Source organism: Lonchura striata, chromosome 17, assembly GCF_050655825.1.
Source record: "Lonchura striata isolate lonStrDom1 chromosome 17, ASM5065582v1, whole genome shotgun sequence".
Classification (NCBI taxonomy): domain Eukaryota; kingdom Metazoa; phylum Chordata; class Aves; order Passeriformes; family Estrildidae; genus Lonchura; species Lonchura striata.
Window position 1 is genome coordinate 2,542,744 of NC_140719.1, and position 18,297 is coordinate 2,561,040.

General features: G+C 49.4%; 1 protein-coding gene across 5 annotated transcripts in view; it reads left to right on the forward strand.

Moving 5' to 3' along the window:
- The first annotated feature begins 239 nt into the window (after nt 1-239).
- Nucleotides 240-18,297, forward strand: part of LOC110482829 (discoidin domain-containing receptor 2) — a 59,747-nt gene continuing 41,689 nt past the window's right edge. Inside the window, exons 1-2 of one of the 5 annotated variants that reach the window (XM_085593790.1) lie at nt 14,753-15,908; nt 16,812-16,910. The gene's annotated coding sequence lies outside the window, so the exon portion shown is untranslated. Of the gene's footprint in view, nt 395-539; nt 794-14,747; nt 15,909-16,811; nt 16,911-18,297 lie in introns of those variants that run through there. The other 4 variants (XM_077787835.2, XM_077787836.2, XM_085593791.1 and 1 more) reach the window with 4 other exon arrangements.

Here is an 18,297-nt window from a genome sequence, read left to right on the forward strand (position 1 = left end):
AGGCACAGGGGACAACGAAGGACTGTGAGGCACAGGGGAGGACTGTGAGGCACAGGGGAGAAGGAAGGACTGTGAGGCACAATGCACAGGGGTGCGCAGCCCTGCAGCACAGGGCACATGAGAGGCTCTGGTGCGAAGGACACGGGCGGCCGCTCAGGGCGCCCAGCCGGCGCTCGGGGGCCGTGGAAGGAGCCCCGGGCCGGCACCAGGCCCCGCGGGCGGGCGGCCCGGCCCCGCCGCGCTCCCGCCCCGCCGTCCCGTTGCCGTAGCGACGCCTCGCGGCGGCCCCGGCCCGGCGCGGCCGCTTTAAGAGCGCGGCGCCCGCGGCCGCCCCCGCCCGCCGCCCGCCGGAAGGGGCCGCGAGCCCGCGCCGCCGCCGCCCGGCCTGCCCCAGGTAAGCGCCGGGGCCGCCCCGCCCGCCGGCCCCCGCCCGGCCCCCGCCCGGCCCCCGCGGCTCCCGGCGGCGGCGGCGCGGGCTCGGAGCGCGGGGCCGCCCCCGGGGCGCCGCTCGCTGGAGCCCCGCGGCGCTCCCGTGGGCTCCCGGTGTGCCGAGGGCACCGCGGAGCCGCTCCGGCGTGCCGCTGCCCCCGCCGGGCCGCGCCGGGCTCCGGGACGGGACGCGCCCCGGAGCCCCGCGGGGAAAAGCGAGTGCCGGGGCTTTGTTCGGCCTCTCCGCCCCGCCCGGGGGTTCCCGCCGGGCTGCGGATCCCCTGCCTGGTTCCGGCCCTTCCCGCCGGTGCTTTTGGTTCCCGCAGCCCGGCCGGTTCCGCTGCCCCGCCGGCGGCTGTGCGAGGTGGGAGCGCAGCCCCGGCGCGGTGCGGTCGAGTTTGTTCGGCTCCGTCCCTGGATCTGGTTCTTCCTCGCAGCTTTGAGAGTTGGGCGCTCCTGCTGCCTCATGGCTTGTTTGCCTGGGGTTTTTCTCCCTGTGGAAAAAAGAGCTTTTCATTTGTCTTTTCTTTAAGCAGACCTCTATATGGAAACTTTGCTTTGAAAGTTTTATTGCAGCCTTTGTTGGTTTATGCCGCTGCTTGTTCGTTTGTGAGTTTCACCATCCTTCTGTTTTTTGTGTTGGATGCATGGTTCCTTTGGCTGCTCTGCCTTCTAAATTATCTTTAATGGAGAGGTAAGATGGGGAAAAGATAAAATATGAGAGAGAATCCGGGACTGTTTTGTGTCAGCTTCTCTAATTGAAATTTTGTAAGCCAAAGGGGAAAGAAAAGAAAAAGTGATCAAGTAGAGCTCAGGGCATTTTGCTTTGTTGGAGGCAGAGAGGAAAAACTTATGAGGGAATGACTGAGATTTTGTTTCACTTTATTTCTCTTCTTCTGAGGCTGAAAGATAAACAAGCATTTTGAAATGCTTTGGTTCAAAATGCCGAGCTCTTCATTTTCTCTTCAGCTGACTCCATTAAAAAAAAATCTTTTAAAAAAATGTAGAAGCAGCTCTGCAGTTGCGGAGCCAGCAGCAGTGGTGTGTGTGGGCAGAGAGGCTTTGCTGCTCTTCCATCAGCCGTTCCTGCCTTGTCTCTGTGGACTATAAAATTAGAAAGGCTCCGATGTCCATTCAGTCTGATGTCTGGGTAATGTGGGCTGTGGAAATCAAGAGGAGCTCTCTGTGAATTAACTGCTGCTCGTGGCTTGCTCAGCCTGTGGGTTCTGGCCTCTGGTGTATAATTAGAAAAGTAATTGCATTTTAAGAAGCCTTAAATCTATTATCCAGGTGTATGCTTGTCCCCTGGGCAGGTATCAGGTGGTGTGAGCTCTCTTTTGCTGTGAGCAAATGATCTCTGTCCTTCTGATGGTCTCAGACTGCAGTCTGACATTTGCAGCATCTTAGAACCACTGAGTTTGAGTTGGAAAGGATCTTTGAAGCTCTTCTAGTCCAACCCTCCTGCAGTGAGTAGGAATATATTCAACTGTCCCAGGTTGCTCCAAGTCCTGTCCAACCTGGCCTTGGACAATTCCAGGGGTGGGGCAGCTACAGCTTCTCTGGGCAACCTCTGCCAGAGCTTCCCCACCATCATTTCAAAAAACTTGCTTTCTCATATCTAATGTACATTAGAAGCCTTATCCCTTGTTCCACTTAACTTAAAAACTTTAAAACATCCAAGAGTGAGACCTGAGGCTCCCTGTGCTTTTCCTCCCTTGGAAATGGCCCAGGTAATTTCCTCCTTCCCCAGAGCTGTCTCCTTGCCTGTCCTAGGAGTTTCTGTCTTTCCAATTCCAGTCAGTGTCCAGGAAGGTTTTTATTTGTCACATCTTTCCTGAATTTATTTTATGTGCGCACTGAGAAGCCTGGCCATGGGGAGCACAGGTCTGTGGTGAGGGATGGAGAGCCAAGAACAACTCCAACTGGCTGTAATTGAAAACTGTCAGCTTTGCAGCAAAGGAGGATGTTCAAAGCATGTGGCTTGGGATAACACTGAGTGGAGAATTGGATCTTCAGTTCTAAAGAAAGTTAGAATGCCCAGATCTTGGGGAGTTCTTTTGGGGAGCTCAAAGGTGAGATGGCAGTAGGGCTCTGGATGGATTTCCTTCAGAGGTGCTGCTTTGTGCTGTCCTTCTGCACCATCTGCTGTGGTAGCTGTTCTGGAGATGTCCTAAAGTGACTTAGAATATCCAAGTCATGGTGTCTTGGAGAAGTCTGCTTGTTCCAGGTTTCTTCCCTTCAAGGTGGCTGTTTCCCAGGGAGGTTGGGTGCAGTGGGGGTCTGTGCCCTGGAGGGACCAGCAGAAGGTTTTTGGGTGACAGAAGAGCGGTGTGCCCACCCAGGTGTCAGGTGCATTAGGAAACTCCTGGCTGGGCTGAGGCAGCATGGGGCAGGTGGGGGCATGGGAGAGGCCTGGGCATCCAGGAGGAGACTGGAGTTTGGAAGAGAGGCAGTTCTAAAGAAGAAAATACTCACCATAGCAGTAAACAGCACAGAATAGCTGCTTCTGCCCAGTGTGGGTGAACTTCATGCAGTTCCTCGATGAGCTTGTGGGTGAAATTCCCTGTTTCATTCCCCAGTATGCTGCCATCCTCCTGGGCTGTTGTATCTGCTGGTGTTTGCCAGACATTGCCTAAACTGCTCTTAAACTGCAGCTGTTTTTGCAGGTTCCCAGTTACTGCACAGTTGTTCTTACTGTGTTTATTTTAGTGGTTATAAACTGATTTTTAAAAAGGACTTGGAACCTGAGCTGGAAAGTCTCCTTTTTCTTCTTCTTTCATGATTTGGTTGAGGAGCTGCACCAGAGGAGCCAGCAGCTGAGCCCTTCAGTATTGCCCCCCTCCCTTTATACTTTGAATGTTTTGAGCTGTAGTTTTCTAGGAATTTGGGGGCAGTTGTCCTGTACCTTGATTTTAGTAGTGGACATCAGTTTGGGGTTGGGGTGAGCGGGGTGTCTGCTCTTAATTTGGTATAATTAGGAATTTGGCTGGTGAGTAAAAAGCTTGAAGGAGACCTTTTTTTTCTTTGTCATAACAGTATGTTTAGCTTGAATGTTTGCAGTCAGAGCTGTGTGTTTCTTAAAGACACAGAAAGCATAAAGCTTTTTCAAGGCAATTATTTGAAATTGTTGTGAGCTTCACAGTGTCATTTGGAGCTAGAAGATGCCACCATTGACCAAAAAAGTTGGAGCCTGACTGTAATCCTGCATTGTCCAGAGCAAAGTCCCTCAGCCTGATCTGCAGAGTGCCTTCAGCAACTATGGGCTGAGGTGTTCCTAATCCTTATATACAGTAACTTTTGTAAAGAAGTTACTTTACATATATAAAGTAGCTTTTGTAAGGATACAAAGTGAGGGAGAACCTAGTGTTATTAACTTTTCCTTCTGCTCGCAGGATAATAAATGTGTGTTGCCTGATCTTTGTTCCCTTCTGTTTCTTTCAGAGCAGTTACTTCTGCAAGTTGCACTGAAAATAGGTGTTGGAAGTGGTGAATAATCACTTTACTTGGAATAATCCACAGCTGTAAAGAGCCAAGGGCTCAGTCCTCCAGATCTCCTTTGTTAGAGACAGGCTGGCTTTCCCCCCTGCCTCCTGGGTTCGTGCTGAACATTAAACAGTGATTTCTATGCAAGAATTTTAAGGAAAGTCTTTCAAAGCACTTGAATGAGCAGCGAGGGGCAGCTGGGAAAGGGTTGCCTGGGAGATGCTGCTGGGAGCAGCTGAGGCAGGGTGTGACAGCATGGAAGGAAGTGAAGAAGGCAGGATGCTGCTCTGATCTTCCCTCCCTCCCTGCTGAGTGCAAGAGTGCTGGTCCTGCTTCTGGCAGCTCAGGGGATGCAAATGTGACCGAGTGTGTGAGCACAGGACTCATTCTGCTCACCACAGTGCCCTGGAGAGCCAAACTGGGAGTGCAGCCTGGGAATCAAATGCTGTGCATTGTCCTACACTCCGCAGTGCTGTTTCCTCAGGGTTTTCACTGGGGACTAAAAGGTGTTGCCATCTGGGCATGCTGTAGCACAGGGAGCATGTAGGGCTCCTGCAGCATCTCTAGAAACTCTGGTAAAATTCTGTTACATCACTTTGAGCAATCTCAGGACAAATCTGGCATTCCAGGGAGTTTATTGCCTGTTCCTTACTCCTCTGCAGAGCTCTCACTGTTCTGGTTATTCCTGTCTTCTGGTGCATGTCTTGGGTTCCTGTGAGAACTGTGAGGAGATGCTGAAATACGCATCCAGAAATCCAGAGGATATTCTGGTTTACACATTGAGATGATCACTATTGCATGTTTAATGAATTACTTTTCTGGATGTTGCTCAGCTTGCAGCTCTGAGTTTGTCCTTGCACTCTTTCAGCGCCTGCTTGAGATGAGTTTTGCTTGAAAATGTGAGTGTTTTCAGGCTGTGGAGAATGCAATTAGGATGCTGCAGTTAGGTGTTGGCAAACTGTCCTGTCTGGAGTTGTGTGGGAGGAAAAATGGTTTCTTGGTTGTGTGACCCCAATGGGGAGAAAAGCAGCTGGGGTTTAACAAAGTGCTTAAAATCATATAGGCCCCCAAATCCTCCAGAGATTTCTCTCCTTTCCTAGAAGCTTCCTTTAACAAGCTGATTTCTCAGGCTGATTGCTTGCAGATGAGATCATGCAGTGTGTTTTGCAGGGAAAGAATCTGAACTTCGACTGGTGAGCCAGAAAGTTTTAACACGCGAGTCACATGCCCGGTGTCCTCATGGCACACAAAACCCCAGAGGCTGCGACAGGGCGAGCTCAGGGTGGCTTTGTGCTCCAGCAGGAGATTTCTGAGCACACAGAATACCCAGGGATGCTCCCAAGTGCTGGGGCTTGCTGCTTGGACAGCAATGGGAGATGATGGCAAGGAAGTATTTCATCTTTCCTGAGCTCTGTTTCTCTCTTTAGTGTGTGTGCGGTTGGGATAAGCCCAAGTGAGGGAAGGCTCTCATCTGCCTTAATTCCACAGAAGTTTTGTTGCTGGCTTCAGCAAAGGAATTTATGTAGAATTGATGGTGTTTTTTTCTCTTAATGCATGAGAACATTCAGAACAGGGAAGACTTGATGGTAGTGTTCTGCTGCAGAGGATCCCAGAAACCTCTGGTCTCGCTCTCAGAAGGGATTCTTGTTTCCATTTCTCTTGATGGCAACTGGGTTACTCTTCCAAAATAATCACAGCCATAATTTGAGAGTGTTGAAAATTAAGCAAAGCTGTTCTGAGGCGATGTTGGGTGGTGTTCCCAGCACAGCAAACTTTTGTTGCCAGTAGCTTTAAAGTACAACCTGTTCTCACAGGCAAGGTAGGAAGGTGCCTTTCTGATGCCAGAGCCTCTTTGTGCCTAAAATCACTTCTTGTCCATCACAAAGGCATTAATTATGCAAAAATGGATTGGGGGTGGGTGGAGTTTTTATTGGCTGCAGAAGTAGGAGCCAAAGAGCTACCTGATCCCAGTCTCAAAAAAAATTAACAATGGAGTCAGTCTGGGAGGGGAAAGTTTCAAATCCCAACTTTAGATCTATCAGCTTTTTATGCAACTTGAAGACAGGAATGCATAAGGCAAGATGTGTTAAAACCTCTTACTACTCCATAGCCATGTTCTGCCTGTAGTCTCCTCTTGGTCACTCCTGTGAGCTGTCTTTTTGAAACAAATTATAGAAAGTAGAATTTACAGATCAGCACAAGCTTGGTGGTATTTTTTTTTTTTGCTGTCACCTAAGCATGTTTGTTTCCATGGGAGTTTATCAGAATCTTCTTCCAACATTTAATTTCATGCAGGTAGAAAGTCAAGCACATAAAAGTGGAAAACTCCTGTATGCAGATTATCAAATTTCATTTGGCTTCCTAGAGAGTGTGTACTAATGCAAGTGCTACATACACCAAATATCTGCTTTTTATGTGGTATTTTATTCTTTAGGTAAAATAGTTGTGAACACAAGTTGCCCTTACTGGCTAATAGTCCCTTCTTTTGATGGAAAGAACTGGTAGAACATTTGTTGCTCTGATGGATGGCAGTGAGGTTGTATATTTTTTTGTAGCAGCTCAACCATTTCACCCTTCATTCTGCTCCTCAATGGGATCCTGCTGGGTCTGTCCACCTGGGGCCTGGCTGATGGTCATCCCAGACCTGGCAGGGTACATGTGGGAGGTGATCTGTGCTCTCAAAAGTGCTGCCTAACCCTTGTTTTGTCCATGAAGCTTCAAGTGTGGAGCTGTTAGAACCCCAGCCCACTCAGAGCTAATGCTTGCAGAATGCATGACCAAGGAATTAAACTGGGTGGAGTCATTCCAAAATTTGGATTTGGGGCCTGTCTTCTAATGCAGCAGCTTTGGGTGTTTGCTTGGAAGTGCTCCCAGCATGGATGATGCTCTCCTGACCTGATGTGACTTTTCTTTCTTGATGTTTGGGTGCTGTGCCCAGATCTGTCTGCAGAGCTCTGCAGTGCAGAACTGTGGCGTGTAATGAACCTGGAACAAGTCGGCTCCTGTCAGGAGATGATCAGCTGCTGTATGCCTGGGAGGAGGGAGAGAAAAACACAGCAAACAGTTGTGTTTCTTCCCCAGGACTGTCCTGTGTCCTGAGGCTGCCAGCTGCAGTTTGGAGGCCAGAGGAATAGGGCGGGGTATTTTCTTCCAACCAGATGAATTTGTGCTGTGAAAATGAGGAGTTATAGTTCGGTTTCTCTGGGAATAGCATTTAAGGTGTCAAAACGTCCCACCCATCAGTAATGAAGAGCTACTCAAGAACAAGCAAATACAGAGATGGAGCCTTTGCAGCTCTTATTTTCCCTTGAAGAATGAGAGTCTGGGCATGTTTTTGTTGCATTTATCATTTGGTTGTGGTGTCCATCATTTGTGTTACCCTCCCATGGATGAGGCTAAACTAGCCAAGTGCCAGGTTTTGTTGTCCATCTCGATTACTGTTATGTTATTTCACTTGTGCTTATTTGTTTCTGCCTGTCAAAAGGTAAAAAAAAAAACAAACCAAAAAAACTGTAACAGAAATAGTTGGAGTATCAGTATTCTCCAATAGGAAAATGTCAGCCTATGATGACTGCTTTTCACTGAGCTCAGTCTGTTTCTGCTGCTCCTGACAAGCTGTCATCTCTTCATGCTGGGTAATGTGATCTTCCAGGAATGTTTATCTTTCATTTCTGCATTTGTAGTGGAGATGAGCTGGGGGTGCTGGGAATATGCCTCCAATGCCCTGTTGTTGTTTGGGCTGAGGTGCTGCCCCTGTGCTGCTGAGGGGAATAAATCAGACCAGCAGAGCTGCCATACAGAGCTCCCTCACTTCTCCCTGAGTGAGGGTCCCAGTGCTGTGAATTCATCCTGTGGACTTTTGTTTTAAGTGCATGTGTTTTGCATTTCTCTGGATTGTGATGGATATTATTCTAATAACTTCACAAAGTGTCCTTCCTCTTTCCATGGGTTTGACGCCTTCTGTCTGCATAGGCTAGCAGCAGTCTTATATTTCTTTTATGTTTTGGGGCAACCTGGAGAGGGCTTTACTCTGAGAAAATGAGCTTTTTGCTGGCCAGCGTTATATGTGGATACCATGGGTGGACATCTGGAAGGAACAGCACCAATGGCAGCTCCTCTGGTGACCAGCAATCCTCTCTCATCTCAGTGCCAGCAGCTGCTTCCCCATCACCCTCCAGACTGCACTTCATGTAGACACTCTGCCTTCTTCTTGAGGACTGAACCCACCCATTAGTGTGGTTCAGCCTCTGCTACGGCATTTTTTGGCCTCCTCCCAGCACTGGAAGGACACCAAATAGCAGCAGTACTGTTGAGACCTCCCTAGAGTAAAGACTTATAGTGGGAAATGAATTTTCTAGTTGCTTCTAATGTCTTGAGAGCTATTGGCTGTCTGGCTTTTAATCTGTATTCTTGGATTATTGCAGACTATTATATTTGAATGCATGGCTGGAGTTAAATTTCCAAAAAGACCTGTCTTGTGGTGGGTGTTAATTTGTGCAAGGGCAGTGTGACGCAGTGTGCTGACCTTGTCTGAGACCTGTGCAATACATCAAAGCTCAGATCCTGGCACTCCAGTATTCCTGCCAGTACAGAATTAGCCCTCATTGTGTCAGTGCCGACATCTCTGCTAACCAAGCTTTAAATATTATCTAGAAGGATTACTCCAGAGAAACTCGATGCAAGCCTTCCTCGTTGGCGGTAATTACTCTGCCTCTTCTCATTTGCTGCCACAGAATGATGGAAGCACTGGGTGAAAGGATATCTGGAGGTCTCTGGCCTGACCTGCTGCCTGAAGTGGGACTGTCTCCAACATGCGAGTGAACAGCTCAGCCATGGCTTTGTCTGGCCAAGTCTTGAGCATGTTGGGGATGGAGCAGGGTATCACACCAGATCAGCTTTTGTTTGCTTTTTCTTGGAAGTTATACCTAGTGAATCACCTTGGAGAGTGGGTTATGCATTTAGGTTGGAATGACCTCATCCTGCAGGTTTGAAAACATTTAAGTGAGCTGTGGGAAATGTCCCAGTAGGGTTAATGTAATGTGTAATGGATCTGAATCCTTTTCCATGCTAACATGGGAAACATGAGCAGACCCTAGTGGTGTTTCTGCAGGAAAAGGCAGGGGTCCTGTCAGGTGGTTTTCCTGTGTTTGCATGGGGAATTGCAGGTGAAGCAGTTCCTGCAGGACATGTCCTGTTGCTGCAATGAGCTCATGGGTGTTTCCCATTGGAGTTGGGTTTGTCTGGAGGCACAGGATGAGCATCCTTCGCCCCAAGGCCGAGTGTGGGATCGATGCTGCCCAGACTGAGGCCATACATGCACAAGGTCCACAGTAGACTTTTATCCACCCTCCTCAGCCCCTTGAATGGGAGGGAAAGGATTTTCCCCACAGTCTGCTGCATTTATTTCAGAAAAACTCCCATGAGACGTGTGCCCATCTGAGTTACCCATTGTGGTCCTGCATATTTAAAGGGAGCAGGACAACTATCTACCTCTGAGGAGTAAACTTGCCTTCCAACATGCCATGAGCTTCTGGACACAGTGGTCATGTACTCAGACCAGACCAGGCCTGCTGCTGTGTCTGGGCTGGGCTGGATTTCTTCAGACAGAACTGTGGATTGCAACACCCCTCGTGCTTGCTCCGGCCAGGAAGCCTTGCTTGGAAGGGAAATGGCTGAGATGGAAAGAGCTGCTGAGGAGGTGGAAGCTTCCCTAGCCAAGGCCTCTTTGCTAGACTCAACTCTGGATCCCTGGACTGTGCATCTCCTCGTGAAACAGGAATTATATGAATGCTTCATGGGCACTGAAAAGGAGGGCTCCTGTGGTCTGGTCCTCATCTTGGCACTGCCATCTGCTCTGGAGATTCATGTTGTACTCCTGTTAGAGTGCAAACCAGTCCTTGTGTAGGATGAATCTGGTGTTGTGAATGAGCAGCAGTGTCCTTGGATGGGTTACAAATTCTCACTTGTGGAGGGGCCCTTTGGTATCTTGCACATCTGAATTGCTCCTGCCTTTTGTTTCCAAGCCAGAAAGGGCAGCCAAAAGGGCTTGGGATCATGGGCTTCTGCGTGCTCTGGTTATTTGAAGATGAGGGTCCTTGCTGAGGAATCACAGAAATGTGAGGATCACTGTTGTCAGCTGCTTTCCATGTGCTCGCTCTGGTCCAAAGTGCAGAGGTCAGGTTTGGGGTTGTGTGGCCAGAGGGTCCTGGAGCAGCAGCTGTAAAGGCTTCAGGGGTGTCAGCGACAGGCTGACATTGGCTGACAGCTCTTTTGTTACCACCAGTTTTTCCATGCACCACTTATTTTTGCAGAGGTCTGTCTCTGTGTGCTGCAGGGGAGGAGCTGTAGTGGCATTGCTGCCACAAGCTGAGCTCTGCCCATTCAGTTGGGTTGGTGTCCCTTGCTGGGAAAATCACATAGCTGGTGCTGAATCTTTCCCTTCCCTCGTGCTGTTCCTCCTTGATGAAGCTTGCAGCCAGTGCTTATGGTTTTCTTTGGTTTTTCTGCTGTTGTTTTCTATGTGTCTGCAATAAAATCTCTGGTGAAGGATGCTGATTAGCTTTTCTCTGAGCTGGATGTGGAATCACTACTCAGACATTGGTCTCCTCAGATCCCCACAGCTTGTAGTTTTGAGATGTGATATGACAACACAGATTTACCTGGGAAACTTCTGAGAGAGAGGAAGAAATGTGGGGAAGTATCACTGTAAGAGAGACAGCAGGACTTTGTCTCCAGCAGTCCCAGGACCTGTGTAGCTCTGCTTGTCAGGACACTTTACACCGTGTCCTTGTTCCAAACTCGGGACAGGGATGATGTGCAGAAAGAGCTGCCTGCTGTTGTGGTGGGGAGGAACATGTAAAAAATAATGCTCAGGATGTTAGATACTACCTAGTGCTTCAGGAAGAAAGGCTAGCTTTGAAAGAGGCCATGTGCCTGCTAATATACCAACTGCTTCCAGGGATTAGGGGTCAAAACCTCAGAGCTTTTTTTCTGCTTTATGGGAGTTGAGCTCTTCCTTAACGTGGCAGTGAGTCTCATCTGCAGCAGGACGCCAGAGGGTTTTTGGCTCAACAGGCAGACAAGAGGAAGGCTGGAGATGTCCTGCTTGGGCTGGTCCCAGTGTCCAGGGATAGGGAGGGATGTCTGTTTGCACATAATGGTTTTCTCTGCCCCTTTCTCGTGGCTGCGTCAGCGGCGATGGCCAGGGAGGGTGTTTACAAGTGTGTCCTTGCTGAGCTCTGCTCTGTGCCAGCAGCTCAGCCCTCTGGGTGACGTTTTCTCTGGGCCTTTGTCACTGCAGCAACTGAAGCTGAGCTCACTGCCCTGCTTCTGACCTGGGGTTATCCCTCCTCACCTTTGAAGCAGCCTACGATGGGGACCCTGTTGTTCAAACAGAGGGCAAGTGTGAGGCTGCCCCTGTTTGGAGCTTTCCTGGTAACATTAAAGCCCTGAGAGAGATTTTTGGAGCTGGAGTAGAGTCATTGTTCCTCCGTTGCCACCTCCCCAGCCATTCTGACTCCTGGGAGAGGGAGCTGTGGAGGCCTCTGCTCCTGAGTCCCAGCAGGACAGGGCTTTGCTGAGCAGCTGCCTGGGTGCCCAGAAAGAGAGAGCTTGGCACAGCTGCAGAGCTTTATCAGCTGGGAACATGAGGAGGTATCTGTCCCACGGCTGGGCCAGAGGCTGGCCTGGTGATTTGGGAAGTGCCTGAGAGGTAAACTTCTGCTCTGATACTTGCCCTCTTGAAGACTCAGATCATCTCCCTTCAAAGCAGGAAAAATGTCCTTGGCACGGAATGTGGTGGAAGGTAAGTGCTCCCCTTGCAGCCTTTGTTTTGCACCCCTTGGGAAGGGTGTGTCCCACATCAGGTGTCTGTAATGTCACCACATGCTCTGTCTTGTCAGCTCTGAGCCTTCTGGTACCCTGCAGAGCAGCTCTAGTCAGCACTTGGTATGTAGAGGTGGTTTGTCAGCATTTCTTGGAAGATGTCATGTCTCAAACTTGCCTTCCTCCTCATGCTAAACTCTGCCCCACTTCCCTCTTTTCCCAGGTTTATGGCTGGAAGTGGATTTCTTTGCAGGGGAAGGACAATTCCAGCAGAGCTGGGCTGAGCAGATGTTTCATGGGGTAGTGGGAGTGAACACATCCACTCTGGGTAAAGACAGGACAGGGCTGCAGGGTGTAAACAGAGCACTTTCACAGCAGGCTTCTGTGTTCCATCAAAAGTTCCTGGAAAGGTGAAGGCAGGAGTTGGCTTTCACCACCTCTCACTGAAAGAATAAAAACATTAACATTGTGCAGGTCTAGCCTCCTGTGTTCCTCAACTTTGTCTGTGTTTAGCCCAAGGCTACTCAGGTGATATCCTGGTCGTGTGTGACAGGAGCTGTTGGTGCTCCCAGGATCACCAGATCCTGCTGGAACCTTCCTGGGATTAGGTGGAGGTCCTGCCATAGCTGGGCTGGGTGGGAGGCAAGGAATGTAAGGCCCATGGAACAGAGCCCTGGGGAAGGACAGGAGGTTTTGTGGGCTGCTGCTGCAGGAGAGACCTGGCAGAAGAAGCTCTTGGGTGCTGTTTGATGATGTTCCTTATTCTTGCTTGGATGTGTGTTCCCATATCACCGTTGGTAACTGAGGAAGTTGTCTGGTGCAGATCTCCTGACATCTCCACAGTGGGATTTTGTCACTTTTCCTCTGCAGAAGCCTTGTGCTGGGTACAGAGGAGGGATCTCCTCAGGTGTTCAAGACCATCAGTATGGCTTGAGCTGCTTGTTGCCTTCACCTCAGTGTTAACATAATTACAGGTGTTCACTCATTTATTTCTTCCAGTGCCACCTGCCTTGGGGTCAGCAAAAGGCAACTTCCCCATCCCAATGTGATCAACTCACCAGTTCATCACCTATAAATTCCGAATTCCTGCTTTGCTCCTCAGCATAGTGGGTTATTTTTAAGCACTGGGAGAAAAAATTTGAAACCCTTTCAAGTAATTATTTAATGTTTTTTGAGTTCACCTCTTATCTCTGGGAATGTCTTTGGAATTCTTCTGGGATTCACATTCTCATATAGATGCCTTAAAACCAATTAATTTGGCCTGCGTTGGGATAAACAAGCTTTTGTGTCTAAATTTGTATGTGGAATTTAGTATGTGCTAATGGGTCTTCATCTTTTAATTGGCTGGATCTTTTCCAAGGCCAAGCAGAATCTGTTGGAGAAACAACCACGATGCCAGCTCTGGCCTGAGCTGGGTCCTGCTCCTTTCTGCTCCCTCGCTGTTTAGGAACCTGCTTGTGCTGAGGAAAGCTATCCTGTGCACAATCAAAACAGGGTCTGTTGATGTTATTCCTGGTCCTTTGAGAAGATGACTTAGTGGTCACATGTGCTGCTATGAGGTCATTAGGAAGTCTCTCAAATACCCAATCTGAGAAGCAATGATGCTATTGCAGAAGTATGCTCCCTCTGCGATGTGAGATGCAAAACTCTCCCAAGTACTTGAGTTTGCAATAGCTCTGAGTGGGATCTGTTATTGTGCATATTTGGGCTCATTCCAGTAAAAAAAAAAAAAAAAAGCTGTTTTCTGCTTTGCTTTATCCCTCAATTGATTAGTGGATGTGTACTGTGGGATCAAGTTACATCTCAGTGGGCATCCAGCAGAGAGCCTTTTTCTGTGCTGAACTGCTCAAGTGAGTCTGACTGCAAGGTCAGCAGTTTTCCAGCAGTGTTTTGTGCCTCCACAGCAATGTCCTTCCCCAGGGAAAGGAGCTCCTCAGATCTGTTTGAGAGTTGAGCCATTGCTCTTCCCAGCACCACAGGGAAATCGAGAGCTTTTTCTAAACCCTTGATGTTGTTTGTGTGATATGCATCTGCTTTGATGCTTTTATTGATGCCACTCCTGGACTCCCTGTTCCTAGATGTCCAGTGTTTCCTGCTGCCACAATCTGCCCTGTGTCTTGCAAAGGGAATTGTTTGGTCCCAGTTTACCCCAGGGGCCTGTATCCAGCTTGGTTCCCATGTACCATTGTATCCTCAGGGCAGGCATCCTTGTTTTGGGAGGAGAGTGCCTTGCAAGAGCATTATCAGAATGAGTAACACCCTTTTGGAGCAGGCAAAAAGGGATCTGATGTCTTCCCACATCCACCCTACTGCTGGTCATGTCCCAGCTATCTTCGAGCCTTAGGGACTATCCCATCCCTCTGTGCTGAATAACTCACTGATGCATGGAAATATTACCATGGGGGGAAAAAGAAAATAGTTTTCTGTTCTCAGAACAGAGGTAGATTGTGTGGCTGGAATGGGGTAGGGAGGCAGGGAAGAAAATAAAAGCAAGGTGGCATCTGACTGCATCTTCCAGCTGGGACTTAGTATGGGCACAGTGTGTTTCCTGTCTGCTTTCTTTATTCCTTTGGGATACCCAAAATACCTGCTGCTCTGTGGAGGCTTTGCTGGGATTCCTGCTGGAAGCTGATGTAGTCTGTGGGGTTCTGCAGGATGGGCTGATGGCTGCTGTCCCCTCTCTTCACCCTCCTGCTCTGGAGTCCCTGTGAGTCTTATACAACACTGGCATCACTTTCCACCTTGGCTCTGCTGTCCCAGCCCTGCTCTGCTGGCTCTGGGAGGAGTCCTACCCCTTCCAGGTGTGTGAGAGAGACATTGCAGCCCTTCCCTTGCTGAGCAGCTCCCTTGCAGGAGGCAGGCTGGCACCTGCATTTCCCAGCAGGCAGGATCAGCACATTCCTTCTGCTCTCCCTGTGCTGCCCTGGTTCCTGCTGGGCTTGTACCCCAGTGCCCTCAGAGGTTCTTCTCAAGCCCCAGTGCCCTTCTCACCCTCGTGAATGTGGTCCCATCCTGCTGTGCCCTCCAAAGCTCTCCAGTGGCCGGGCAGCAGAGCCCATGTGGGGAGGGATGGCTGGGGGTGGAAGGGCTTTGCAGGGCTGTGCAGCCCAAGAGCAGTTTTGTAGCCCCTGTGCTGGGTTTGGGTGGTCTCACAGAGACCTGCTGGCCCTGTGCCCAGCTCAGTGTGTCCTGCTGCAATCCTGCTTGTCCTGTCACCACAGAGCCACCTGCTCATGACATTCCCACTCTCACCCTTGGTAATTATCTCCCCTGAAATGCCACAGCCTGGTTTGAGTTCTTTATTTTCCCTCGCTCTCTGCATTTTTAGAGAAAAGATACTGAATGTGCTGTTCTCAGACAGCTGCATTGGTCACCTCCACTCCTGTGGGGCTCTGACCTGAGGACAGCAATGGGCTGAGCTGTTGTGATGAACACACAGAGAGCCCTGGTGCCACAGCTGGGCTCTCCCTCTGCCAGGAAAGACAATGGAAGCACAAGTCCAAATCTCTGAGAAGGGCCTGGCGTTATAATAATCCTGTTGTCTGGGCTTGCTAATAAACGACAGGTTCTGTCTCTTTTTACCTTTCCTGGAGGATGGCCCAGGCTGGGGGAGGATGAGGGTGAGCGGTGGCGATGTTCCTGCCGGGATCCCGCTGCCGAGCAAGGGCAGCTGCACTCAAGCAGAAGGTGCAGGCTGGCTCTGCAGCCTGGCCTGCCCCTGGGACTACACGGGCCCTGCTTCCTGAGCAGGAGAGCTGCTTTATGTTGTGGTTTTACTAAATGAATTCAAAGCTTGGCCTTCCTCCAGGCAAAGTCTGGGCCAGGTGCCAGCGGAGCAGCCCCCAGGGAGAGCACTGGAGCAAGGAGGGGCCAACAGCAGGGAAGAGCAGAGGAATCCAAGAAGGCAGATTTGCCTAGAAAACAGCTCTGTTTCCATCTGCTGGGTCAGGAGTTGCTATAGGAACTGGGATGATAGAGGCAGGGCCATCTCCTGGGCCTGTCTGTGTGTGCAGAGGGAGGGAGGAGGGAGGAGTTACTCAAGTTTGAACATATCATGTGTGTGCTGGTGGAAAGTTGCAAGGAATGTCGAAACTGCAGCCTGGCTCAACCTGTGGAGTTGCAAAGAGCCATAGCAGTTGTTCCCTGTGCTCAGCAGGCCCTGGCAGAGGCAGGTAGGCTCCTTCCAGCTTAACCTGGCTCTCAGCTTGGTGTCAGCTCTCTCCCTTCTCTCCCCTCCTGTCTCTGTCCTTGGATAAAGCCTTTGGAGGCTTGCTGGGAGTGGTGGAGGGGGTTTGTGAAGGCTTTTCTGCCTGGTGGGGAGAGGGTGGCTCTTTGCGCCCGTTTTCCCTCCCACAGCGCTGGGAGGGTTCCCAGATCGTGGGTATTCCCTCGGGGATGTGTGCCTGGGCACCTCTGGCACTGGCAGGGTGTTCTGTGGGCACACACGTGCTCCGGCTGCGTTCCGGGGCTCTCGGGGAGCGTGGGCAGCCCTGGAACTCCGAGAGGTGCCAGGGCTGAGGCCGGGACAGCTGTGGAAAATGAGCTGGCAGCGAGTTCTTGTGGGCAGTGGGAAAATGAGGGAATGTGCTCCTGCCCCCCACGGGAGCATTCCCGTGTTCTCACCTCTGCTCCCGAGGACAGGCAGACCCTGGCCCCTCCTGAAGCACCTACTGCAAGTTTGGTCACTGTTAAACTTTCTCAGGCTCCCGTTTACCCTGAAACATGGGAGTATGAAAATGCAGGAAGGTGTTCCTGAGAATCCTCATTGTTGGGGTTAATCATGGGGCTCTCCGGTAGGAGCCTCTCCAGATAAAATCTTATTTATTTCCTCAATAAACCCATTTTTTCAGGTGCTGAGAACTTTCCAAAATAGTTGTGTTTCCACCAAGAGTGTTCAGGGTTGCTCACTGCTCCACAGGTATTTCTTTAATAGGTTTGGCTGAAATTTCATCTGCTCTTTTTGTGTCACAGAGGATAATCTCTTAAAAAAAAAAAAAAGGTGGATAGTGTTGTTTCTCTTTTTGAGAAGCTGCACAATAAGCTGCTGAAAACTGAAATGTGATCTCTATCCACAGAGACAGAACTTGCCAAACTGGCTGGGATCACAGCCCACCTACTCAGGCACCCATCTTATCACAGCCCAGGAAAGCCCCAGAGCCTGAGTGCAGCCAGCTGTGGAGTAACCTGCCCGTGCAGGAGATAACCCTCTGCTCACATTACTTACTGCTTTGCTTATGCCTGGCTAGAGGAAAATTTGTCTTCAGTGTGCTTTCACTCTGTTAATGGAATTGCAGATGTTCTTATTATGGAGATCTACTTCCAATATTTTATTGAATTACTCCCACATTGCTCTGTGGCAATATGTCCCACAGGCTCAATGCACATGGTATGCTGTGGAATTTCATTTCCTCCATTTTAATTTGTTGTTTTTTAATTTCAGTTCATTTTCAATATGGAAAAGAGGTAAATGGGGTCCTTTTTTTTGGTTTAGGCATCATTGTTTTACATGTTTCTTTTTCCCTTCTCATCTCTGCTGTTTCTCTTGCCTTTGCCTCAAACCATACCATGATTTTCCTACTGCTACCTGCCTCATGCGTAATTGCTAAATCTTATTACGTCTCTGTGGGCTTCTGTTTTTTGTTGTCTCGAGCAAATTTAATCAGAATTGGTCATTCTGCCTTGCCCACGCTGTGAAATTCTGCTCGAGATTTTTTCTGTGTTCTTGGCTTTTCCTTTGTTTATAAGCAGAACATTTGCTTTGATTGCTTGAAATTGTGGTAAGCAAAGACCTTTTCTGAGCTGTCTCTAGTCATGGTAGATATTTTGCTGGCATGTTTAATTAATGGTACCATCATCTCTGTACATGGGAAGTTAAATTTTATCTTGCAGAGCTGTACCAGTAAATAGGAATCCCAGTGCAACATGGTTGGAGCTGCCTGGAAATCCTCCCTAGAGTCTCCAGGCTTGGTGCTGTGTTTCAGGTGATGTGTGAGTGTTGCCACTCACTGCTCCCATCTCTGCCAGGCACTTCATAAATTAAACTTTAAAACCACTTTGGGTCGTAAACAAAGTTTGCTGAAGCCAAATGCAACAGCTGTGTGTACCCAGACAGGGCTGCCTTGGCTGGAGGTTGTGCTCAACCTCTGGAGAAATGGTACCCACTGAGGTCACAGCCAGAATTGTCCCCTCTGGCTCCTGGGGTGCTGTGGGAGGGCTGGAACACTTCCCACTCACTGCATTTTGGCATTTGGAGTTACTGCAGTCCGTGGAATGCAGTGAAGGATGATAAGTTATGCTTCTTTCTGATACTGGAAAAGCTTCTGGTACCTTCCTGTGGCTTTAGGGCATGGCTCTTCATTTTTATTAACATTTTTTTGGAGCCACTGGAGCAGAGCCCATAGTGCTCCTCAAGTGAAGGGCAGGGGCTGTTTGCCAGCTACAGGTGCTCTGAGTTTTGTTTTTACAAGTATGAAGAGAAATTGCAAAACTCATAAAATATAGCTTTTGATAATCAGCATTTATGGTGGTTTGAGGGAGACTAGATGGGCAGCTCAATTAATA